The 26,309-nt window shown below is 43.7% G+C and overlaps 1 protein-coding gene and 1 long non-coding RNA gene across 5 annotated transcripts in view; one reads left to right on the forward strand and one right to left on the reverse strand.

The window, feature by feature from the left end:
• Duox (dual oxidase) overlaps positions 1 to 26,309 on the forward strand; it is a 448,965-nt gene that overhangs the window by 71,220 nt on the left and 351,436 nt on the right. The window lies entirely within an intron of this gene.
• On the reverse strand, positions 500 to 11,525 carry LOC135905983 (uncharacterized). Of its 2 annotated transcripts, none has more exons than XR_011511600.1 (4): positions 11,358 to 11,525; positions 9,776 to 9,817; positions 7,029 to 7,217; positions 500 to 4,330 (listed from the first exon to the last, which is right to left on the reverse strand). It is a non-coding gene; the product is annotated as an uncharacterized lncRNA (long non-coding RNA). The 2 variants fall into 2 exon arrangements; XR_010565576.2 differs by having other exon boundaries at positions 7,013 to 7,217.

Genomic DNA, 26,309 nt, shown 5'->3' on the forward strand with positions numbered 1-26,309 from the left:
AATGGTATGTGCCAATTTCGGTAAACGTTACATACTTCTGAAACATGGCAATCACAATAAGTGATGCTGATGGGAGCAATTTATTATGCTGCATTGCTGTTGCATGATCCAGTTGTGTTTTCCGCCATGATAACGTTCCTGCGCAGGTCATTCCATATCAAGCTACTTATTCATATTAACTACTTCAGATTTTTATATGGAAAAAAAACAGCTATTAGTGATGTGCTGGAATCAAAGTTACTCCTTGTGAGAGTTCCATTACAATTTTATTCACTGCCACAAAAAAATAACCAAAGAATTCAGAAAAAGATATGGTTTCATGCAAACATGAATGGCACATCATGCCATTACCAGAGATCTTTCGTTGCATTTTAAATTTAAGCCGACTTATACCTATTAATTTTACTCATGTATTTTAGAAAGCAATAAGTTATTTTTACAAAGTTATGTCAAATGCAGTTTTTATTGAACTCTGACAATGGCACAGATGCACTTGCAGGTGTGCGATTCCATGCCGAATCGACCAGCGTTTTTTTGACAGCACACATATAGCTGAAACATTACTATATGTTTACTAGAGTTCAAAACTCGTTACCCACTTTTATTTATTTTTGCCAGATATTTTGTAGCACTTTGGTGACAGTTTAGTTTTCCTGCTCAGCTGAGCTAGAGGACATCAATCAACATTCTTCTTCAAATGCACATTGTATTGATCGAGGCCTTCAAATGGTGTGCGTGGAAATATGGTGAAGTGTTGCAACTGCCAAAATGGCCAATTTTTTAATTATTTCAATACTTCAATTGCTTTCGGCACCGGCAAAAATGAGTCAAATTGCAATCCGTTAGTTTTTTTTTTTTTCGTAACGAAAATTCACAGGACAGAAATTAAATACAGAATGGTAGCCCAGGTGACATAGTATAGCAAAAAAATGTGAAGCTTTGAAGGTTCAGCTAATCGCCTGTAAAAAAAAAACAAATTTTAATCTTTTGCAAGAAGCTTCATGTTGAAGGAAAAAACAGCTTTCATGGTTGGCCAAAAAGTATGTGATACATTATTGGATAGCTCTACATGTCTGCTATGCATGTGTGAAGTTAAAAAAGGCATTATTTTTAAATGCGAGAAATTCTTTTTTGAAATTTTGTCAGCACCGACTTTTCTCGGATGTGCGCACTGCTTGCCGGCTGGGAATGCAGACCACAAAGCTGGCTTCGTCTCCACACAGATGACAGAGAAGCGGTGTTAGTGTCTGCATTTTATTGCCAAGGGACACATGCTCTAACGCAACGAGGCTTGTGTTTGGTGCGGGCCAGGTAAACCATACAGCCATTACACATAAAATATCAATACGAGGTCTGTTAGAAAAGTATCCGACCTTTGGCTGAAGAAAAAAAAAAAACTGGGATAACTGGAGCGTTGGAAACCTAATCACTCTCAAAGTAGTCTCCTTGGGACTCCAGCCACTTCTCCCAGCGGTGCTGCCATTGTTAGAAGCATTCCGAGAAGGCCTCTTTCCGAATGGAGTTTAGTTCAGCTGTCGTTGCAGCCATAATGTCTTCTCTTGTCTGCAATTGTGCTTCTTTCAATGGCCTCTTGATTTTGGGAAATAGCCAGAAGCCGCAGGCGGCCATATAAGGAGAGTAAGGAGCCTGTCGAACTACAGGAGTCTGGTTTTTCGCCAAAAGAGTCTGAATCAAGTGCGAGAAAAGCATTGTCGTGATGGATGCGCCAATTTCCTGTTGACAACTTTGGTATCTTGCGCCACACAGCATCACATAGGCCATGGAGGACATCCCTGTAGTAGTCTTTAGTGATTGTTTGACACTGTGGTGCGTACCCGTGGTGTACCACACTGCGGGAGTCAAAGAAAGCAGTCAGCAACACTTTAACGTTGATGCGCACTTAGTGGTCTTTGGTTGGTGACGTGGAATGCTTCCACTGTAATGACTGGGATTTGGTTTCCCGGTCATAAACATACATCCAAGACTTCTCACCAGTGATTATGGTGTTCGTGAAGTTGAGGTCACTGTTTGTGGAATCCAGCATGTCTGTGAGACTTCAACACGAAGTTGCTTTTGCTCCACCATGAGCAGCTTGGGAACGAATTTCGGGGCAAATCTCTTCATGGCCAAATCTTCGGTGATAATGGAATGTGGATAAAATGTGATGATGCCCACCTCTTCCACAATTTCTTGGATAGTCACACGACGGTCCCGCATCACCACAGGGTTCACTTAGGCAATGACCTGGTCATTTCGGCATATTGATGGCCGACTGGAGCGTGGCTCGCTCTCCACCGATGCGTGGTCGTCTTTAAACTGGTTGTACCACTCCTTAATCTGTGTGCTGCTCATAGCGCAGTCACCGAAAGCAGTCTGAATCTTCCGAATGGTTTCCACGTGGCTGTCGCCCAGTTTCTGGCAAAATTTGACGCAGTAGCACTGCTCCAGTCGCTCCGCCATTTTCCTTGCAATAAAAAAACGACGAGAGCACTGTGTACTACCTCATTCAAATGCTGCGTCCCAGCAATTCACGCTATTGGCAGGCGGGAAAAAATTCGTGCATGCGCGAAAAGGTTCAAGGGTGGCTGATGAAAACGCGCTTGTTTCATATTCATCAGGTGTCTGCAAAAAAAAGTCAAATACTTTTCTAACAGACCTCGTACGTATTAATATGTGAGGGAATCCTGCAGTGTTAAAAGATATCTTTCATGCAGTTTACAAAAAGAAATATCGGCTATTATATAGACAGTAAATCCAGGAAGAGCGCTGATATTGTTCATACAAAGCATTTTAAAGGGCATGTCGCACTGCAATGCAACACAGAGGGAGCAGGACACTTCGTGCCCTGCTCCCTGGAGCCCAATGATGATGCAAGTAGAAAACACCTTCATAATTAAGACTGAAAACCTACATAAGTGTGAACAAATTCTTGTGGTGTTGTTTGCTACCACTGTTTCAGAGCCAGAACGTGTTCACCTATAAAAGTCATATTTGCCTTGTTCAGTCTGATGTGGTCAGACACCACTGGCGACCACTTTTTGCATTCATGTTAAAAAAATACAAGTTGAGACTGCAGCTGTAGCGCTTGACGTCACCTGCCTTCGCAATGATAAAAAAGGCAGTCAGTTTGTTGAGTAGTTTTTGTGGCTAATTATATTAACAATCTTTCCTTGCTAGCTGACATGGCTTCATATATTTATGCTATATTTATGCTGTATGTGTGATCCACAAATGAACATTAGAGAAAATAATTTATTGCACTTAAAGAATACCTTTTTGTTACTTGTCACATGCATAGCAGACATGTAGGGCTGTGTAACGATGGGCGACATACTTTTGTGCCAACCTCCAAAGCTAATTTTTTACCTTCAACACATAGCTTCTTGCAAAAAATTGGAACTTTCAGTTTTTTTAGCTGATCAACTGAACCTACAAGGCTTGAAATATTTTGCAGCTATCCCAAGTCAACCAGTCTGATTTTATATTTATTTTGTGCCTTCTGTATTTCCCTACATTAGAAGAAAATTCAAACTTTGCAAATTTTGGCAGTCACACCACTTGTCTCTTGACATGAACATCATCTGAATATCTGGATCATACAATTTCCCTTTCAAAAGAAACGTGTATCAGTGCCTTCTAGCTTAGCTGGGCAAGAACAATAAATTTTTGCCAAAATTCAAAAAAATTTTTGCGAAGGAAAATAAATGGGGAGCAAGAGTTCGGAGTTTCAACTATATCTGTGATGGTCAAAAAAACGCTGGTTGGTTGCCCTGGAATGACTCAAGTGTATGTATGAAAGCAAATTTTCTCAAAAATTTTCTTATTGTACCTACTCAAAATCAAGCAAACTTGAAATGCTTTGCCATAGTGGAACAGTTCTTGACAAAATTGGGTGGTTTGGCATGAAATGACTTAAGATACTTAAAAAATATATTAATAAGGAAACACTATCCTTACTGGAACCATATCAAAAACTAACATAAAAATGTAGTGAACTATAACAAAGCACAGCACTTGTATTCTGGATTAAGCAATCCAATGTGGGCTTCTCAGGAGACTTGCATAATTAGCATAAATAAAATTAACATAAAAATGTCAAGGCATAGAAAGGCACAACATTTGTATGCTCATTTGAGAAATCCAAATTGAGCCCTTCAGGAGACTAACATAAAACATAAAAATGTCGAGAGTTACAAAAGCACAACACTTGTGTTTTGGTTTGAGCTGTCCAACTTGGGCTCTTGAGAGGCTATTGGTCCCATGCGAGAAGCGAGGCCAGAGTTCTTTACATAGGGCATGTTGGTACCAGGAAACTTGTGACACGTGAAGCCTGCAACAACAAGAAGCCAGAACAAGTTTTAAAAAGCAACTTCTACATGCAAAAGAATGGCATGCAATATGCCCTTGTTATAATGAAATTGATTTATGTATTTGTGTAGCTTAATTCCAACTTTCCATGGGTACAGCTTTGCAGCATGACCATTTAAATTGATTCTGTGTGGCACGGGACTCCACTAAGTGTCAAATGCAGGAAAGGGCAAAGAGGAACAAAACACTGTAGCAAAATAACTTTACGAATATCCTCAATGTCGAAGATGTGAACTTTGCTTGCTGAGAAACAAAATGGTGAAAAAAATTCATGTTGTTCATAAATAAACCTGAACTGACAATTAAATTATTTCTTGTAACTTTCATAATTAAAATGTGCAGCATTTAACTGTGCTTTTCCATGCTCCAAATACAATACTGTCATGTCACTACAATTGAGTGTAGCTTCATTTGAAGTTAGGTTTCCTGAGTTCACATGCAATCGGAATGTACTTCACGCCTTACAATAACTTAGGACTTTCTACATTAAAGAAGACACTGCTTACAGCAAAGTATGTTTTCTGCCTCAACGATTGAATTACTGTTATAATGAGGATTCCATGTAGTTGTGCACCAAGCTGCTTAGCATGAAACATGCAGAATGTGACAGATACGAAGAAATGCTGTCTTTTAAGAGCCATATGCCATAGGACTGACTTCTTAACCCTTTTAGGGTTTACTGCCGTACATCTGTGGCTGTGACGGAACGTTCTGAAAAAATTTGCCGTTTCAGAACAAAGTGTTGCCTAGCATCCCACTGGAGGTGCTGCAACCTTCTGAGGCTTCTAGAAAATATTCTTAAAGTGCTGTCGCTCCATGGGTTTCTCCAAAACTCATTTTCACTTAGCTCTTTGGTGTCTGTCATTGCAGTAATTTGGGAGTGTTGCCACAAGTTTTTGTAAGTTTCATTACACAAAAAAATTATGCTGCTTTATCCTGCATAAAAAAATAAAACATCTAAAACTGCAAATACTGAAATGGTATTGCCACTTCATCGTTATTTAAAAATATTATTTACCACTTCATTTTCTCGGAACATCACTCTGAAGAACTTAAATCTGCAATAAAAATATTAAGAGTGCACGAAGTGATTTTTGAGGCTGAACCGAATAATGCTAGAAGCAAATCAAATAATGGATAGCTTCTGAATAATGAACAGCTGATATCACAATTAATGTAAGATGAGGCTCACAACCTAGTATTATTAATGTTTGCAAGTTTCTGTCATTGTTATGTTATGAAGAGCTGTTTATTAAAAGCACAAATGGAGCAGCAAAAGGTTTCTTCACATGCACAGGACTCTTCAGTAAGCATAAATGATTGCTGTACAGCCTCTAAAGTACAGCTACTTAAGTAATATAGCCTGGTCTGCTATTCTTACAAGTTCTTACGTTTTATGTCTATACTATGTTATTGGACGTGAAAATTTACCGTACTTTGGCTCAAATTTCATGTTTTATTGGTGTTTCGAAATATTAGAATACTCACATTTACAAATAGTGACCATTCAAAGACTAAATTGAATAGGACACTATTCAATTCGAAAGTTTTGAGCATTTGCAAACCACAAAAAATATTAACTCCTAAATTAGAGAGGCATATTTCTCCCCAAAATGTGACCCTCAACGGGCTAAACAAGAGCGACAGAAAAGCCCATTCATCTTTTTGATTATTTTAAGCCCATAATCTACTTGGCAATGGTTCATAATAACCATGTTAAAAGGTAGGTGAAGTAAGGAAGCAGGAATCAATTCTAACAATTTCAGAATGGGAGTAGTGGACATGTCTGATGGACTGTAAGAAGCTTTATACATTAGGCCCCAAGAGCCTATTTTCAATTTATTGAAGTATATGGGGAAAAGCCACATAAATATTTTTTTTCATATCTTAGAATACAAAGTGATAAAGTGTGCGTTAATAAATACGAGTCATAGGTAAAGTGCTTAGAATGAGTAAGCGCCCACTAAACGTAGTACTGTTGACAGCAATGCTTGCAACTCTGTCCATGTTGTTTCTTTGATTGAAACAACCAAAAGAAAATTGCCACACCACTCAGGTTCCCTCTGCTAAAAGGCTGCTGTCTGGCATCACATGGACCTCCTTCAATATAGGAGCAACCTTAATTCGATGTGGTCTGTTAAAATTGGTGAATCTACTGTTTCACATCTCAGAACCTGGAGAGCTGTTTTGATTTCTGCAATTTGGTGAACGTGCTCCTGCTCGAGCTGAGCAGTAACCACACTTGAGCATAGCTTCTCCGCAATTCGTGTATTAGAATAACACTTTCAGGGTAATTAAACATGTCGTCCATGCCAATAGATTTGGAGCGTGCTTCACAGACAACTATTCCTTGCAATGACAGCCATGTAGCACTGCTAATGCGCCAATGCAGCTCATGTTATGTGGTGGAGCCACTAAAAACTTTCAGCAGTGAAGGCAGCTTTCAAATTTTAGAAGCATTTGTGTATGGCGGCATTACGCACTTATGATCATATGAACAGTCATTCCAAATAGTAGGCTATCGTAGCACACAACTGCACACACGGGCTACTTGAAAGTCGTTTGTTATGCCAATGGCAAGTTCATAATTTTAGAAAAAAATGTGAATGTAAAAATGCAACCAGAAAGGATATATGGTACTTGCCTATAACAGCACTGACCTTGGTGGGGTCAAGAGCCCTTTTTGCCCCTTGGTGTTATTTCCAAAGGCCAAATGGCCCATGAGCTCCTCCTCTGTGAACACATGGTGAAGCAAGGCCCTTGCAAACTTTCCTGGTCCACCATGGCAGGCCATGGTAAGCTGTGCCAGGATAACCTTCTCAATGTGCACTCCTTCAACCTATGTGAACCTGCACGTTTAAGTAAATGTTAGCAAAACAGTTTTAAGCCTTTCAAGCACATTCACACAACAGCCCTACTGCAAATAAATTAAAAAAGTACCTGTTGCAAATCTAGAATGCTAAACTGGACTTCTTACAAGCTTCTTATGCTGTGCGGATGCCACGTTTCAGAAGAACAATCCAGCACAAACAAGAATAATAAACCAAAGTATCCAAACATCTAGTACTTGAAAAAGGGGAGTACCAGCGAAACACAAATGACACGCACACAAGGAAACGGCATTGGACACGGACTCCCTGTCTAACGCCTCTTCCGTGTGTGCGCGTCCTTTGTTTTGCTGGTACCCCCCTTTTTCAAGTTCATCATGCACCAACTGGCCCAAGAGCTTGAGCTAATGCACATCTAGTACTATTTATTGTGATTACCATTCTTAGGATACTTCATATTTTCAGGTCTCTATTTTCCCATCCATTTGTGTCAATAGGTAGCCCATGGTCTAATGGGGAGATTGGGCTGCTATGTTGAGGGAAGAGTTCAAAATCAACCGTCAGAACAGCTTGGGTGACTGGTTATGCGACCCTGGGCATATGCCACTTTTCAATGAATCTCTTTCCCGCTATCTTGGGCAACTGCTGCTGCTTGTGTTGGCAAGCAGCATTAGGAGCTCGAAGAGGGACATGATTGTCGATCATTACTAAGATTACCACTACACATCATGTTCACTTGCTGTGCTCCAGATGTAATGTGTGAGGATTCCACTCCACTGTATGAAATGTACATAAGTTGCAAGGACAGTATGTGCCAACCACCACCTCAATTAAATTAATCGACTCGCAAAGCACAGGCTGCACAAGATCACGGAGTGAACTCAGAAGTTTGTGGACAGTCAGTTGATGTCCATGTCAGGGACTTCTAGGGAGACTCGGTCATTTCCTCGACGTGCATCATCGTGCCGTCACACATTGTATTACAATTCTATCTGTCTTGTTGTACCACCGTTCTAATAGTCATCACGTATCACCACAATTCAATATATAAATAGACACTTATATCTACTGTTTATTTAATCTTTATGGAGAATACTTTGAGCATGAGTTTTTGCAGAGATCATGAATTCTACAGCTTAAAGGTGCACTAAAGAAATATAAATTAATTAAATTCTGGCATTTTAAGTGCCAAAATGACAATCTGATGTTTAGGCACGCCATAGTGGGGAACTCTGGACTAATTTTTACTAAATTAGGCTGCAAGGTACCTGGGCAGTTTTGTATTTACCCTCCATCAAAATGCGGTTGTTTGATCCTGTGACCTCGTGCTTAGCGGAGCTGTGCCAACACCCCTAAGCAACTACGGCATGAAAGCACTATAGAGAAAAATTATTTTAGATGTATCTGTACATGACCTTCCTACAATTCAAGAGATTCACTCATACCGTGACAAGAGGCCGAGTAAACTGTAAAAGCAGCAAGAGGAAAGATTGGTGGCAGTGCTGTCTTGAAGTTACCACACCCGCTTGCTGTGACGTCATGGATTTAGATGACGTCTGTTCAGGTGTAGCAATTTTTTTTACAAATAAAAATGTTCTTCATCATATTCCAAAAACCCAAATAAAAAGCGTCAGGAACATTTACAGAACCAATACAACCAAAGTATGAAAAAATACTTGGAATCCATGATGTGACAATGAGGTGTCAGCACGAAGATTTTGGGGCGATACTCAGAAAATTAAACTTTGAGCTTTATTTTCTCTAATAATCAAGCAACTACCAAGAAATTTACAGAAGTAGTTATTTAAGACGATGCTTTATTTAAAATTCATTTAGGGTGTCATTAGTGTCCCCTTAATACAAAACAAGGAATGCACTTGGCTGCGTAATAGGTTAACATGCATCACTGGTTCTCATTAAGGTAGGATTATCAGTATAGCAAAGGGCATGCACTGGCTGCTCCAGAGGGGAGCCCTTCCACTTCCCCTCAACCTTCCAATTTCCAATTTATGAGCAGTGATGCAATTTCTGTATCTTAACAAGACATAATGCCAAGATAGAGCATGTGGTGACCGGCACTTCGCACCATCCAGCTCGGCATCAATCTTTTTGGAATTTGGCCCTTGAAATGCAGAAAGCCCCGATCATTGCTCGTTCTTCAGCCAACTTTCTCGAAGGGTGCCGCTGTTCTGGTTTGATACATCTAGCAGTGCACTGCTGTATGACATAGGCCATTATACCTTCGTTCTGGTAAAACTATAAAGATGTTCACTCATGTAGACCACTAATGTCCACACTAAGTTTCATATCAGGCATATACACTGAAAAAGACACATTCTGCATTTAATATGTTCACACTGAATTCACTCCCAGTCCCGGTGCAGTTGTTAAGTCTTTCAGCTGAGTGCTTAAAGGCACCATGTCTCCTAATGAAGGCACTCTGCACCAATTGATCACTGGAGCAAATGCCTTGCAGTTGCATCAGCAATGTTTTTTTTCCTGCTTCCTGCAATACATTTTCACGGCATCACTGTATTTGATCATGGTGACGCTACAGAATGGATGACCAAAGAATTCACCTTTAGCGTGCCAGCTGGGGCGTCTCCCAGCTCACTTTGAATCTGAAAAAAGATGTCAGTATTAAAACGTGAAGCCACGATGCAGCAAAAGCGACAATCAAAAGAGCTACATGGACCATTAGGCTGACATAAATGGACAGATACAAATGACTAGTCATCGAATACACGAAAGTGTGGCTGCTCTTGCCAATGGCAGTGTGAGCTTGTCAAATAATTTATTTCACATTCCTCTACTTATATTAAAAATTATTTCCACGCATCTACTTAACTGTTATGGCCACATATTAAAGGCAGCTCCTTCATATAAGGCCCCAGTGTTACATTCTTTTACTCCCCGTCTACCTGATGCTACTGAAGTTTTGCTTACACTCAAAGAAAGAATTTCACAGACCTGCTCTTTCGACAAAAAACATTATTCCAAGCTTGTGGCAAAGCGTCGTCATTTAGTTCACAACGATGCGCTCCCCTTTCAATCTGCTCACTGTGTAGTGCTCGGATTCAAAGCAAAAATGGCTTTTCGACATAACTAGCTACTTCTATGGTCACAAGAAACAATGCTAATTATTGATGTTTATGTTGCCGATAACATATACATGCCGCCTCGAAACACAGTGGGACGACAAGGCAGATATGCCAGGCATTTATCTCGTTCCTTTACTGATTTTAAAACTTTGTTACATCAATCAGTTACTAAAGTGCGAAAAGCTGAAATTTCACGCTGTTACATTTCTTTAATGTTCTATCCCAGTAAAGTAGGACCTGGAGTGCCATGAAATCTGCCTTTCCGTGAATGCAGAGCACCTACGCGAAGCCGTTTGGGCGAAGCACTCGATGGCACCGAACGGAGAAGATAAAAAAAGAAAGTTGAATACGCGCTAACAGGTGGAAAACAAAACACACGCGGTTGGCAAGGCGTATAACTCCGTGATTTCGCAGCACTCTGTGGCATCACCCCTATTGTATGTCACGTATAGCATAGAATCGCGTGTACACACTTGAAATTTTTTATTATTGCGAGACAGCCTCCTCTGTGTTTTCCGGTCGCGCGAACGTCGGCCGCACGGCGTGACAGACACCGCGGTGTCACTCGATCCTGAAGGGAACAGCGCAACAGAATACATTTTCGCTGATCCCACCGCCACCCTCCCCCCCCCCCCCCTTTGTTGCTACAGCTCACTCACACGCCTTGTACTAGCGTGGCGCAAACGAAATATCTTCGATTACAGTACAGATCGGATGGTTTCAGGTCACATTGTTATGCGCTCATTAATAAGGCTAACTCAATCGGTGCTCGAACACCGTATCAGAAATCATGGCGTACAACAGCCCTGTTTTAGCTGGCACCACATAGCTGCCTTACGTCACCACAAGCGGAGAGTAAAGTTAAACCAGGACAAAGCTCCACGTTATATATCACAAATCTAGTGCTGTACAACCAATTCTCGCAACGGAAGGATAGTGCTAGGAATGAAAACTAGAAAAGAGGCCCGCGGAAAACACGCACAGGCGCTGAACTCATTTCCGGGCTCCCGTACACCGCTTCGCAATGGACGAACAAGGGGAATTCGAAACATCAACTTACCTTTGATGACGCTGAGTCGGAGGCGATCATGGCGATCTTCGAGGCAACAAGCCCATAAAAGCGAGCAACACGCAGGAATATTCCAAAGATGTCACAGCGAAGCACACAAAGAACGCAGAAAAGCAGGAAGCTTTCAAGCGAACAGCGTACACGAACTCGCCGGAATGCTCCAAGCACCAACACCGCAAACGCGCAATCATACATGTACACTCATACAAATACACGCTTATATTATCATAAATTGTACTAGTTGATAACAAATTCTGTGATGTCATGTTATTACAGAACAATTGTTGCGCTTTGCATGTGTATGAAAGTTTTTTGCTTCACTTCTTTGATGAACTACTTTCTTTGGCGCAGTAACGCGGTGCACCGGCCGGAGCTAATGGAGTGCGCGGGAAAAGGCGCCAAATTCAAACGTCGCAAACGCCGTGCTAATTTGTGCGCGCACAGTTTTCGTCGTTTGGATTTTAAAAAAAAGTAATGCGTGCCGCAACCATGCGAACTGAACTATTGACCAGAAAAGTACAGAAAAGTCGCTGTTTGTGCTTCTTATTTCGACGTCACAGCAAACTGCAGGCGGTCTGTCGTCCCATTCTTTTAAACATTTGTGTGTGTGCTTCTGCGCTGTGCGATTTGTCACCGAGAACGTATAGCAGCGCAGATTCTGCTTGGTGGCCGAGCAGATTCCCAACACATTCGCCAGCACCCCGTCTACGTCACAGAAAAGAATGTGGCCTCCATGTGAAATATGAGCACGATGACATACATATCAGCCAAGCTTTTCGTTTCGTTCTGTGCGTGCTAACGGGTAACATCTAAGCGATACGCACTCTGTAAAACCGATGTTCACTCCTTTATCCGCCGCACCCGCCATGGTGGCATAGTGGCCTGAGGTGTTGCGCTAATAACCCGAGTGCTTGGGATCTAATGCCGCTCGGGGCGGCTGCATTTCGATGGAGGTGAAATGCAAGAACGTCCGTGTACTGTGCGTTCGGTGCAGGTTAAAGGACCCCAGATGGTGAAAATAAATATGGAGTTTCTTACTACGGTGCGGCTCATAATCAAAGCGTGGATCTGGCACGTCAAACCCCAGACTTGAATTTTGTTAACGTTCTCCGCCACCTTGACCATATTTAACATGGAGGCATGCAATGCCGTTTCCTAACACACAGCCAGGGCACTGCCCCCTTATAATGGACGCCGATGGAAATGCAGGATGCGTCCAATCATCGGTTGTTTGTCACTGCTAGTAGAGACGTTTGTCTTCTCAAACTGCATATATATATATATATATATGTATATATATATATATATATATATATATATATATATATATATATATATATATATATATGCAGGGTGTTTCTTCCTGCTAACTTTAGGCCGAGTGTAAACTCTATGCATTCTATGACGACGCGACTAGATGCATGTTGCTCCCTTTGGTATGTAGCGTGTCGCGCTATTTCTGTGTTTTGCTTAATTAGCTAATTAGTCAAGGATAATTAACCAACTTCTGAAGCAAGGAAGTTAGGAAAAACATTCCAATTAGCAAGTTGCAGAGCAGTTGGCAACACGTACGAATAAACCGTTTCTGTCTTTCTATGTGTTAAGCATTAGTGTTTTTCAGCTTACTGCGTATGCTCGCGAAATACAAAAAGCACCACATGACATGCCCGCCTGCGAGTCGTGATTGCACTGCTCCTAAGCCTTCCGCGCACATACGAAAACATACCATTTAACCGGTGTGAACACTCGTCTGCTTATCGCCATCATGAACCGCAGCGACGGAAGCACGTCGCTGGCGTCAATTATAATACCTCAGCCAACGCCTTCGTCACTGCCCTGTCGCCTTTTAAGCGGCAGCACACCCTGCTCGATGGTATGCTCGTTTGAGAGCGCTGCAAGCACGGCGCGCAAGCGGGTATGTCAGGTGATATTTTTTGTATTTCGCGGGCATCCGCAGTAAGCTGAAAAACAATAACACTTAATAGATAGAAAGTTAGAAATGGCCTAATCGGACGTTTTACAAAGTGCTCTAGAACTTTCTAATTGGAATTTTTCGCCTAACTTTGTTCCTTCAGAATGGCTAATTTTCTTGACTAATTAACTACTTAGGAAAAATACAAGAATAGCGTAACACATACAAGAGTGAGCAACATGCATTTGGTCACATCGTCTTATGGTGCATCGGCATATTTTTAAACTCTGAGTAAAGTTAGCTCAAACACGTGTATATACATCTATGGTTCAGGTAACGTGAAACAACACCCTGTATATATGCAATGGTGACAAGTGATCAGTAAAGCAACATATATATGCAAAAAACGCACTCATACGTATGTTCGTGTGTTTTTCACATATACTTCGAAACTCAATATTGCTCGTGACTCAATCTTATTCAACAATAAGTTAACAACATTTAGTAAACGACTTTATTGTTGAAAACTACTCAACAATGGTTCAATACTCAATACTATTAAACTATATGTCAAGAGAATTTAGTCAACGACTTTATTGTTGAAAATTACTCAACATTGGCTCAATAATAGTCAATACTATTCGACAATATATCACCAGAATTTAGTCAACGACTTTATTGTTGGAAACTACTCAACAATGGCTCAATAATACTCAATACTATTCAATGATATATCAAAAGAATTTAGTCAACGACTTTATTGTTGAAAACTACTCAACAATGGCTCAATAATACTCAACACTATTCAACAATATACCAACAGAATTTAGTCAACGACTTTTTTGTTGTGAACTGCCCAACAACTTTACTGTTGAATTATTGCTCTGTGGTTTCAATATTTGTTGAGGTATTGTTGAAAGGCTATTGAGTCAACAATTCGTCAACAATATGCCAACAACATTTCAACAGTCATTTTCATAAGGGCATCGGGACCTGTGGCTGCAGCTGGTAAACAGGAAATCTTCGAAATCTTCCGAAGCGTCCTGTCAATTAGGAGAGAAGGGAAGAGAGGTAGCGAATCGGGTCTCTAACGCTCTCGCGATTACATTTAGAGTCAGCTTTTTCACTGGTGGTTAAAGCTACCGACTCTCAGTACGAGGTGCGTGGAATAATTTTTTGAGACCTTGAAAACCGAAATAAAGCATGCTTATTATTTGCCTTTGACAGCAATTCGAAATGTCGGACATTGTAATCGTCTTTTGCCTTAGACACCATTCTTTTAAATGTTTTAACAATAAATTTATAGTTGCTCCGGTGTTTCGGAGACTGGTTATGTTTGAGTTGTTCACATGCAGCTTTACGTCGCTTGTAGTCCCGCGAGCAATCTTCATTCCACTAATTTGTAGAAGCAGTGTTTTTCCGTGCCTTTAACTGCAACTCTGATCATTTGCGCGAACTATCCATGATTGAGCAAATATCTTCAGCTTTCAATGGCGAATTTTCAATTGACTTGAAAGTGGTCTGCAAGCATTTTTTTTAAAGTATGGTAATCCATAAAAGAGTCGATTCGAGCCTCCACGGTGGACGGCGGACCTAACATTTCAAACACAACTGGAAAATGATCGCTTGTTGTCCCGGCATTCACCATTTCGTATGCGGATGTGGAAAGACCTGGACCTGAAAATGTAAGATCCGGCTCAGATCTAAACTGTCCGCGAAGAAATGTAACTGATGCCTAATTTTGACACAAGTTATCTGTTATTGCCCAGTCCCACAGACGCTTTCCACACAGGTCTGTCCTGGATACCCACGATACATGATGAGAGTTGAAGTCACCTGGCAAAACGTTTTCACCGCATTTTGCCATAACCGAATCTGGCGGGCGTGTATCCTGCACACCCGAGGGAAAGTATATAGTGACCAACGAGAAAGGCCTACTGCCAGGGAGAGTATTTTCTACAGCTATAATTTCATATGCTCGAGACATCGGCTGGAATGCTATATTTGCCCTATGGCAAAACTTGCTTAAAACCCCAATTAATAGACCCCCACCTCTAGACGGGCGATCTAGGCGAAAGGACCTAAAACTGCGCGGAGAAAATTATTTTTCAGGGGATAACCAGGTTTCTTGCAATAATATTACACCTGGAGAAATTTCAGAAAATATAACGTTTAAATCAGTAGAAGCAGCGAATACTGATCTGCAGTTCCACTGCAGCACCCACATATACCTTCCAGTCATGAGAGCACTGCAGATGCCACAGCCTCCTCCAAAATATTTCGAGTTGACTTCAGGGACTATTTTCTTGGATTTACTAACTGAGCATGAAGTGGTAGCCTCAAGTGGCGAACACCTTTTCTGTGCCCTGACGTCAATTTCCATGTTTGAGTTATATTGATAATCAGAGTTGTCTGGGCTAGTAGTAGTTGTCTGGGCCTTGTTTGAGGAACCTGGAACAGGCCTGGGTTGCTCTGTATGGGTTGTGGACGCATTTGCCCCCATTTTCCTGAGTGGGCTAAACAAGTATTCATGTCACAGCTTGATGGCAGGGCTGTAGCACTCGGTAATAATTGTTCTAACTTTGAGGATACCAGTCCATTAAAGCCTTCCGTGACGCTTTCTACAATGCGCTCCATAATTTTAGCCATAGACTTTTCAATAGCTTGTGCGATTACCTCTGACCCGCTTCCATCAACGACAGTTTGATGTCGTGCTGTCACATTCGCATAACCATGGGCTCTTTCCTTTACCGCCGCAATGGCCTCTTGGCGTGGGCAGCGCCTTTTGTCCATAAATTCCAGTATTTGGACTTTTTGAGTTCTAGCAGGGCAGTTTCAGCAATCAGCCTTGTGGGCTCCACCGCAGAGGCTGCAAGAGTCCGACTCTGCCGAGATCACGAGCGGAATGGCTCCCGCCGCAGGCGCAACAACGAAGGCTGGATTTGTAACCACCCGTGCTATGACCATAGCGCCAACAATTGCGACAGTTTAATGGACGTGAGGCAAGCGGTTCCACTCTGAATATTAGAGGCCGGACTTTTATCTCGGTAGGGCAAGGTGTACCTGCAAACGTGGCAATTACTGACTCAGTAGGGACACGTGTATTGTACACCATTCTGTTGCACCGGTAAAAAGCAATTACCTAAGCCGGGGAGAGCGTTTGTAGGGTCTCTTCCGGACTTGAAGAGGAGTCTACACCACGAACTATTCCTTTACTGCAGGGAAGATGCGGCGAGATGAAGGCATTCACTTGCATAGATCCAAATGATGAGTACACAAGTAAGTTGTAAACAAATGCCTGGTCTGGTGAACGGCAAATAATCCCTCCTCTGCCAAACTGTCGTGCATCAGTGATGTGCTAGTAGTGATGCGTTGCCGCCTGAAGTTCCGCCTGGACTGCCTTCAGGTTGTTGAGCCGGATGGCTCCTCCATGCAAAGGCACCAGCGCCACAGGAATGCTGCTCACTCCAATACGAAAGAAGGCTTCAAGAGACATTTGATGAGCTGGTAGGAAGGCCGACCAAGGCGGAGATCGCCCCATGCCGTCCCCTGGAGAACTTTTCGACATTTGTGGCACTATCTTTGCACCAGACAATGCAAATTTATCTTAAAACCCTAGTTGGTCTCTACAAAATTTGACTAAATCCTCCCGACACTTAGCCAAAGCACCAAGAGCTCACTGTTGCGATCCGAACACAAGCTTTTACGGTGGCTGGTTCTTAACCGCTAGTTGGCGCGAACAGTGGAAAAAAAGAATGTGAAATGAAATTACAGACCTAAAAGTAAAAAGTTTTGCGTACAAATAAACTTATAGATTGCGACTTATTTTTCTTGCGTTACCTAGCAGAAAGCTAACTGCAGGCCAGGAGCGACAAATGCACGCGTCATGCGCCAGACGGGCCAGCGCATCCAGCAAGGCTGGTTGCGCATGTGATGTTCGCCTGTTCGGTGGTCCGTCTCTTTTGGATGTAGCGTGGTCATTAGGCTCCAGGCATGTTCTTGCGTTCCTTAGTTTCGCGTGTACTAAATCTTAATGGGAGAAGTTCTTGACGCATTCTCTGATCTCCAAAATTATTGTAATTTAGTTTCGTTTTGGGATACTTTTGATGCACGCTCGCCATGCCTGGGGTTGTGACGGAGTTAGAAAAAAAGAAAGCCAGCCGTGGTTACAGTTAGTTCGGCGTGTGCTGAATCTTAGTGAGACAAGTTTGTGACGCTTTCTATGGGCGCGCAACATATACCTTCTTGCGGCGCTCATGTTTCTCAAAGAGGCGACGAGCGATTGCCAAGAGTGACTACACTGGAGTGTGTTGCTTTCGTTAGGAAAACGCGCAATAGATATTGCCGAGGAGCTCAAAAACAAGGAGCTCGAAAATTCTGCATACCGAACGACTGAAAAGAGGCTTTCCATCCACGCATTTGTATTGAATGCGAGTAGGAGGCATTTCCGATCTTCTAGCATGGTCTGGCTCAGAGCCTGTGTTGTGGCTCCCTCTGTGTACGTAGCATGCTATCGCGTAGGCTGAGGTGAAGTTGTTTTGGAAACTCGCAGTCGCCTGTACATTTGTGCTCTCAAAGTGCATGGAATGCCCTGGAACTGGGGAATGCTTGCAAATCACGTTTTCTTCATAATTTATAGTACGGCTTAGAATGAGGCGGGTATTTTGAACGCCATGTAAAAACCAATTGCTTTTGTTTGTAATGTAACCTATTTACCACTTTCGCACGCTCCTCCTCTGTACGCAGTATTCGTATAAGGGCTAAATTCGAAAATAACACATGCTTGCAATTGGCATTTTTCAGCTGATCCCGTCCGGTGGAGCTTCGTACAGGAACTACTGCTGCTTATCTGGCGCCACAACGTTAAACGAACGCACAAAAAACTCGGAACAAACATTTATGTAGAGCGAAATAGACATTTACAAGGCACTTTGCCTCTACTTTATGAAATTGCACGTGGCACAGATTCGATGGAGGCTTGTAAAGATCGTTTGCGATCCTTTTAACGAAATAAACTATTCCGCATTAAGGCTGCTCGCGAATGAGCAGCAGAAGCAAATAAAAAAAAACAAAGGGAGGGGGGGGGGCTGCGCCGATAACGCAGCCGGCGTAGCGCGCGCCAGCTAGCGTTCAAAATGCGCGCGCCCAATATCGAAACCGGAAGGAGTTAATCCCGCTTGGTGAGCTACAGTCGATTCGGCCGCTAGGCTCTATGGGAGTTCCGCTGTTTTCGAATGCATCTCTCTATGATACCAATATGACCGCCAGTAGGAGTCGGGAGGGTAGCCCTTCGACAACAGCACACGAGTCACGTTCGCTGAGTTCTCACCAACGCGGCAAAATTGTTTTCCCCCATTGTTTATCTCGTCTTAGACTGAGAGGCTCGAAGTTTCGAAAGTTTCCATGCTCACTACAGAAGCCGCGACAACTGTCGGCGGGCACCCGTGTCCCACAGCGGACGGATGGCGGCGAGAGCGGGGCGGCCGAGCTTTGCCAGCCGCGCCTAAAGTTCTCGTGCCGCCGCTGAGGTCGCTGCGCGTGAGACTGTCTTCACTTACGTGAGCCACACGCACCTGGAGGAAATGTAACGGCGCTCTAGGAAACCGTGCTTTAGGCGGCTGATAAGAAATCAAATGCGCCGACTTCATCCCAAGGGCTACAACTGCACGCAAGAATATTGTAGCCTTGCGGGAACAGAGTGCAACAGTGCGGTAAGGATGATGACGATACAGATCGGGACCAAATGTTGTCTTTGCGGGAAGAAGAATGACTGAAGCCATGCTACATTTATATCAGTTTTTATTTCAAAAAATACATTTGTTAGAAACAGCATTCTGTCAATTGGACTAGGCACATTGCGCTTGTCGGCCAAATATGCTGCATGAGCTCATTTTCACGTGTTTGGACCTGATTATTACTGCAGAAGGCGCTTACCATGTTCATGTCTTCATAGGCCGGCGCAATGTCCAACAGAATCAGCGTTCGCGACGTCGGCATAGTGAGAACATCTTACGACTCTTGACACTGACATATTATCATAAATATCAATTCTCCCGGAATACTAGAGAAGGAAACCTGCTCGCCAATTCAATGATAATTTGCAGTGCTACTATATATATTAGCGCGTCCAGATGCGTTCATTTATACAGTTAGCGTGGCCCCGCATATAGCTGTACGGACAACCAGCGCTGAAACTTTGCATTCGAACACGGCCGTAACACGCGTCCTTGGGAGCTGCAATCGCGAGTAACTATAATCACCACTCATCCTGAGCTGCACGTGTCCATCTGACTTTGCATCAACGTGCTAGAACGTAGGAGTGCGCGCATTCCTCGCCACACGCATGCATGGTGGGGTTGAACAATGCTTAGCTGGGCGCATCGGGAGAGTAAGAATAATATTAATGAATTTACGAGGTAGGCATTAAGTCAGGCATCTAGCACTTGTGAGGCGGCCTCATCTGACATCGTTCTATCAATGCTTTAATTTACGGAATTGTGCGAAATGCGCCCATTGCGTGGTTAATGGAGCGGACTGTACGTTGTATGTGGCTTGGTTCGTGCTAGGTCTGAGTGCCGCTGGCCGCCTCACAAAAACGAAATTCCAGACGTGCTGCAGAAATCTTGCAGACCATGAGTCACCCGCGATGCAGAATACGTTAAGACAGGTGACATACTTTTTCTCACTCCCTGTGACGTCCCAGCGTACAATTAGTGCACGCTTTCTGAAGAAAGCGTTCCCAGCCGGTGTAACCGCAAAGTGCAGCTTGCCTGCGAGATTCTGGCAACAGGATGCAGCATATGAGCAGACATTTGACAGAATCTGTGTAGCCCACCTATCGGGAAATGGCGTGCACGCATGTGATGAAATAACACACACAATAGAGTTCATTTACACCCTTTATTTGTCTCTGAATTCCTCATGGCAGCCTGGATTGAACTGAAAATATCACTTTCAAGGTCGGATGTCGAGTCCCGGGTGACGTAGTTACCTATGCTCGGGGGAAAAGCCTTGTCAGTGACCAGAATGACGTCCACCTCGTTGGCGATTCGGCACAGGTTGCGCCCCTTGGTAGTTTCGTAGATGTAACCCCAGTCGCCAACGGCAACCAAGGGTCAAGGGCTGGCCAAGTCGGTAGCTTTCTTCAGTATACACTTGAACTGCTGCCCGATTACCTGAAGTTGCTATAGCTATCGAGGACGACGACGCTGTTTGTGCGCTGATTCCGCTGCTGCGCGTCGAGCAGGATCTCAACCCTGACATATTAGATTCTACCGCTAGCCAGTTTGAGGTCGTGGGTGAGATGAGTAGGCCTCTTATATGTACAATCCCTCGCCAGCCGGGCGGTCCGACACGACTCTCTAGTCCTGGAGCGAGGCGGTGGAGACGAAAGTTCTTTGGAGAGCAATGACCTCAGGTTGGACAGCGAAATACCTGAACAACTTCAGAGAATACCCTCATTCAGTTTCATTGCCAAATGCGAAAATTGTGTTTGGATTTATCCATTATTGGGCTGACCGGCCGGACTACCGGCTAGCGGGGCAGTTTGTGCTGCGCGATGAGTGGGGCCTCCTGTCGCCAAACTGGAGGGATACTAGCTTCCTTCAGTATGGCGCGAACGGTAAGCAGTTGTACGGCAGGTGAAGCCGTTCGCGCCTCAGTGACGTCAATACCATCTGCCAGAGCTCCGAAGCCTCTTTTGTGATCCCCGAGCACAACCTGAATTTGGCGAATGCTATTAGTGAGGGAACTGGTGCTAGCGGTGGCCTGTTTGAGGCCGTCTGCCAGTGGAGTGAGAGTTTGCTTAATCTCACTGACTTGCGCGGAAAAGGCTCCCGATTTCCATGTTTGTTTTACTACTGCTGTCCGTTTGGAATGCATCACTGTAGCGTCTACTGGAGCTGGGATTGGCGTCTCGGTGCCCCTGATTGACGCAGCGTTGCCCTGCATGTTTGAAACGTGTTACCGTATTTCTGCCATTTCTTTAACTCGCCTATTGATCGCGCTTGGGCTTGAACAGTGTCATGTGACGCTCGCTCATGGTTTTCATTTCTTCGTGGGCTGAAGCAATCGTCGATACAGGCACTCGTCTCGTGTGGTTGAACAAGTCGTGCTCCTTTAGTGGCCCCCCTGCAAACCGTATTCACCGTTGCCGTATCTTCTGGCGAGTTGGCTCCCCGCATTCTTTTGGCGAGTACTTCGAAAATTGCCAGCATGCACTACATTGTTCGCTTGGGGAAAACCATGGATGTGATGGAAGCGATAATCGTAACTGTAAATCAAAGCTAAAATATCTTGGCGTAACAATCACTAGTAACCTCAACTGGAAGGAACACGTAGAAAACATATGTGGATCAGCCAAGCGCAAGCTTGGTGTGTTACGGCGTGAATTGAGAGATGCTGCACCAGATGCTAAACTTAAGGCATACACTACCATTCTTAGACCAAATTTTGAGTAGGCTTGTATAATTTGGGACCCTCATCAACAATACATAACATATAAATTAGAGCACATTCGGTGAATGGCGGTTAGGTTTATTTTTTATGATTACGACAAAACTCACTCGGTAGCCTCCACGCTCGTCCGGGCTGGTCTCACTACGTTGGCTGTGCGAAGAAAAATCACACACCTTAAGTTTTTATATCAGCTCTATAACAATAAGCTCAACCTGAACTCCAGTTTGTATTTGCAGCCTCCTGGAAGGGTTTCACCACGAACTAATCACAATTACGCTATAATCCCTTATATGCCTAGAGTTGATGTCTATAAGCACTCTTTCATTGTCAAGGCAATTATTGAGTGGAATAATTTGAATTCTTGTGTGTTTCCGAGCAATAACATGGTTGACTCTTTTGAAGAGAACTTGACTGCGTTCTTTGCGTGAACATTGTGCTCTGTATACCCACCCTGTAACAGCCCGGCAGGGCTCACAGTATTGGAAATAAAATAAATAAATAAAATATAATGGCGCAGAAAACAGGAAAATTAAGGCAATCCGGTTTGTGTCCAGTCTTTCTTTTTTCAATCTATTTTTCTTGTTACAATTATGAGCGGAAAGCAACTTGCCCAACTTTCAGTCTTATTAGATCGCAAGGAACTGCCCTAGATTACTATTTTAGTAGAGTCGATGTAAGTGAGAAACCGGCCAGCCAGCATCGCCTCCGTGGAGGGAACGTCAGAGAACGTCAGATGCCAGCCGCGCTGCCATTGGCTGCGGCCAGACGACGGTGCAGTTGTCGCACACGTCGGACGATGAAAATCTGCCCGGTTTGTCGCACGCCGGACGTCCGATCCGGCGCTTCGGCACGGCAAAACACCTCGATTCTGGCTGCAGTTTCGGTGCGTCGGACGCCGGATCGGACACCGAATCGGACCGTGTGTCTCCCGCTTTAGTTGGCGAACACGAGCCGATCAGCGCGCCGTCCGTGCAGCTCCGTCTAGTGCGATGGTGTATGGCCTACGGGCTTCTTTGACACCTACTGAGCACAAATTCATGATCACCGCTCATATACACGCTTCCCATGGCGCTAGCTGTCGTGTTTTCGAGAATACGTGCCCTCATCTTGAATTGGTGAGACCATATTTCCTCTTAGCGTCCGGTATTAGAAGCAATTTCTTTCTATGAACATTCTACTATCATCTGTTACTAGGAAGTTGATTAAAAATTAGGAAAACAGTTACTGTGCAAAAAAGCATTTTTTTAAAAGCAGCCAGTCTTTGCGTATTCATTTATAGTTCAGATGCTGTTATATGTTCATTTTTCACTAAATCATTTTTAACAACTTTCTAGTAACCAGTGTTACTAGAAAGTTGATTGAAAATTGTGGAAATTTACACCTGTCCATAAAAGAAGACTGTCTTGCACCAGCCATGTTCACTGAATAATTATAACCTTATTGAATAATATTCATGCATGTTTTGTAACTTGGGTTATGTACTTTAAGAACATAATTATTTTTATTGACTTCCTATTGAATCATGTTTCTAAAAAGTTAAAATAGTCTGTCCTAACTTTCTAGTAACTTTCTTTTTACATACTGAAGTTAGAAAAGAAGTAACCAACTTTCTTTTGACAAACGTTACTAAAAAGTAAAAGTCAATAGGATGTTACTAAAGTTGATAGGATGTTGATAAAAGTTCTAAAGAAAGTAAGGAAGCATTTTTGTATGGGGAGAACGTTCTCAGAACATGGCCTGCTTCCAAGCCGTAATTGTTTTAAGGCCTTCCATGTAGTCCCATAGGCGCCCAATGTTACTCCTGAGCAAAACCTCCTTGCACAGCAATGGATGAATATTTTTTCTCTGATAGCATATTTGGGATATTTTGTCAGTCCTTTATGCATGTCAAAGCTGTTGTGATGCTGCATATTGAAATGAAGTTTTAGGCGTCAAAGGCCTACATAGCCGGACCATTTGCGCTTTTAAATTCAGAGTGAACAAGGCTCCTGTGCGGGAGCCGAAACGTCTTTCCTTTTTTATAATCTTTCGTGGTCGGTGTCCGCTTTAACTGTTACCCGGCATTTTTGGAATGCAGTTGACGTTTTGCTGCACTGAGTGTGATATGGAACATGTACATGTACGAGAACCATATTTTTTATGGGGTGGCGAGGACGCGCGATACGTGTTTCCTATAAATCTGTGCACACAGTTAGCTTTTGCAGCTGCTGTGTTCCAGTGGTCCCTGCACTTTGAAGTTTTACATATCGAACTTCAAGTTAATTGTGTTTACCTTTCCGCAAGAACACACAGGTTTCTTTCGGATGCTTTACCGTACACCCAAATGGCAAGCGTTACTGCATTCTCCTTTTCCCGTCGAAATATGGCCTTACCGCAGTGGCCGCAACTAGAAGCAGCCATCTCCTGCTCATCCAGCCACTGCGCGGCGGGTCATGTGACTCTTTAGCGTGGCTGGCGAGGTCGCGGGTTTTGTTCCTGTTCGCAGGGCTGTAAACCAAAAACGCTCGCGTGCTTAAATTTAGGCGCACGCCAAAGCAAACCTCAGCTTGTCGGCCCTCGACTACGGCGTCCCTCATCTGTGCAGCCTGCTGACCCAATCATTTTGCAGCCTACAGTAGCGCAATGCGCGACTGCATGAATTCCGCATGCTTCAGCTATTGGAGCAATTTAGCGTGGGTTATTTCGCAACCAGGGCGATTATTTCGTTTGTCAGAATAAGAGTTTATGCCAGCACAACCAAAATACAAAGCCGCTCCTGTCAAAGCCAAACGAGGCCACACGCAGCTGGTGCGTTCACTAGAGGCTTACCATAACGCCGCTCTCGTGCGGAAGAGAGGAAGAATAAAAGTGCGTGGAGCCCTGGTTTGGTTAGTGTCGCCGCTTTTACGGGCGAGCCCCTGATTGGATCCTTATCGCCGCGCGGTTTCGCAATTAAAGCACCGACTCGATAGTGCGCTTCCGTCACTCGAGAGCGAGTTTTCTTGAGTGGCATTCGTATGCCGTTATCAGATTTGAGCGCACTCCAAGTCGTCCGCCGTGCCTGCTTACGTGCTTTGAGTCAAGAATGCGTCGTTACTGTGAGTCAGTTTAGTGCGAGACCTTTCCTGCCCAAGCATAAAGCTTTTTCATGTATGCTTGCAAAGTGTCGTGTGGCTCTATAGAAATAGTTGAAACCGTGCGCCTCTCTGGCGCTGTCAGATTACGTATACTGTGTTGACATTCCAAGTCGCACGACCTTTCTCGTATAGTTTGCGAAAAATGACGTAAGAATCACAATGAGGGTAAGTTGGCAATACATTCCGAAAACAGCGGACGGATAAAACGAACAAGTGCTGTAACCCATTTAGTCCAACGACAAACAGCCCTCCCTGATCGATCGGTTCAAGTCATGTTACCGCTGCAATGCACTGTCGTGGTTTCCTTGGAGTTCATCTTGCTGCAAAGCCAGTAGGAAGCTAAAAGCTCGGTTTTTATTTTTCTTTCCGTTCTTTCCTAAAGGCCAATACAACAGTTTAGTTTGCCACACTGACCCATCGATACACTCACTCATACTTGACACTTGGCGGAAGCATGCCAGGTAAAGAAATGCTCTAGACACGCAACACTCTGATCCACCCGATTCGAGTGGATGACAAGTTTCTCCTTTAATTTACCTTAGTGCAGCTTCAGCATGAAGCCAAGCAGTGGTTCTCTCCACATTCATACTCTACGTAAACCGCTCCCTACCCGTAGTGCAAGTAAATTTTAACTGCGGTGGGTTCAGGTGAATCAGAAAAACACAACGGCGTAAGCTCTGGGAATATTTATTTGAAGGAGTGATATCAGGTAAGCATTAGGTGCAGGGTTGTGAACTCCTTAACACAACTAGCACGTCTTCGCACGAGGAGCTCTTTTGCGGGCAGAAGATTTGATGTTTTGCACCTTTTGAGCGTGCTGCTCGCTTTTCCGGGGCCTTGGTGAAAGCGCCCGATTTGCAGACGCAGGTATTGGCATGGAATGCACTCGCCATGGCGTGGCACGCAGGTAGAAAAGGGTGCGAGAGCCTTCTCTTCTCATTCGCTGCGCTGCTACGCAATGAGTGTGAAGCAGGGCCTGGCCGCGAGCAATACGAGTCCACACTAACTCCAATTGGTGTGTGCCTGAATGAATACAGCAGTTCAAGTAGGACGCCACTCTTTGATACGGTGCTCAGGCATTGGAAGGCCGTACACCACGGCCATGGGAGATGAATGCGTCTGCCGAAAGCCTAAGCGAATGAGCACTCGTCTTTGTCCGCTCTTCAGGTTCCTGCGCCGACCAGCTATTCACGCGTCTGCAGTGCTGCAACGTGAATGATGAAGAAAGCATGCTTGTTTTATTTTGTGTTGGACAAGTTTTCGAGTGCACAAAAGTGCTTAATAGTGTGCACGTAATAACGTGTGCCTCTGATCGGTACCCTGCCGTGAGCCCAAATTCCTAAGTGAGTGCTGGTGAGTATTTTTAGATTTAGGCATCTCGTTGAAGACACTGTATACATATATTATGACAGATCATTAGCGGAGAAATTATACATAGCGTTCAGCTAACTTTAGAAA

This window comes from Dermacentor albipictus, chromosome 1 (genome assembly GCF_038994185.2).
Source record: "Dermacentor albipictus isolate Rhodes 1998 colony chromosome 1, USDA_Dalb.pri_finalv2, whole genome shotgun sequence".
Lineage (NCBI taxonomy): Eukaryota > Metazoa > Arthropoda > Arachnida > Ixodida > Ixodidae > Dermacentor > Dermacentor albipictus.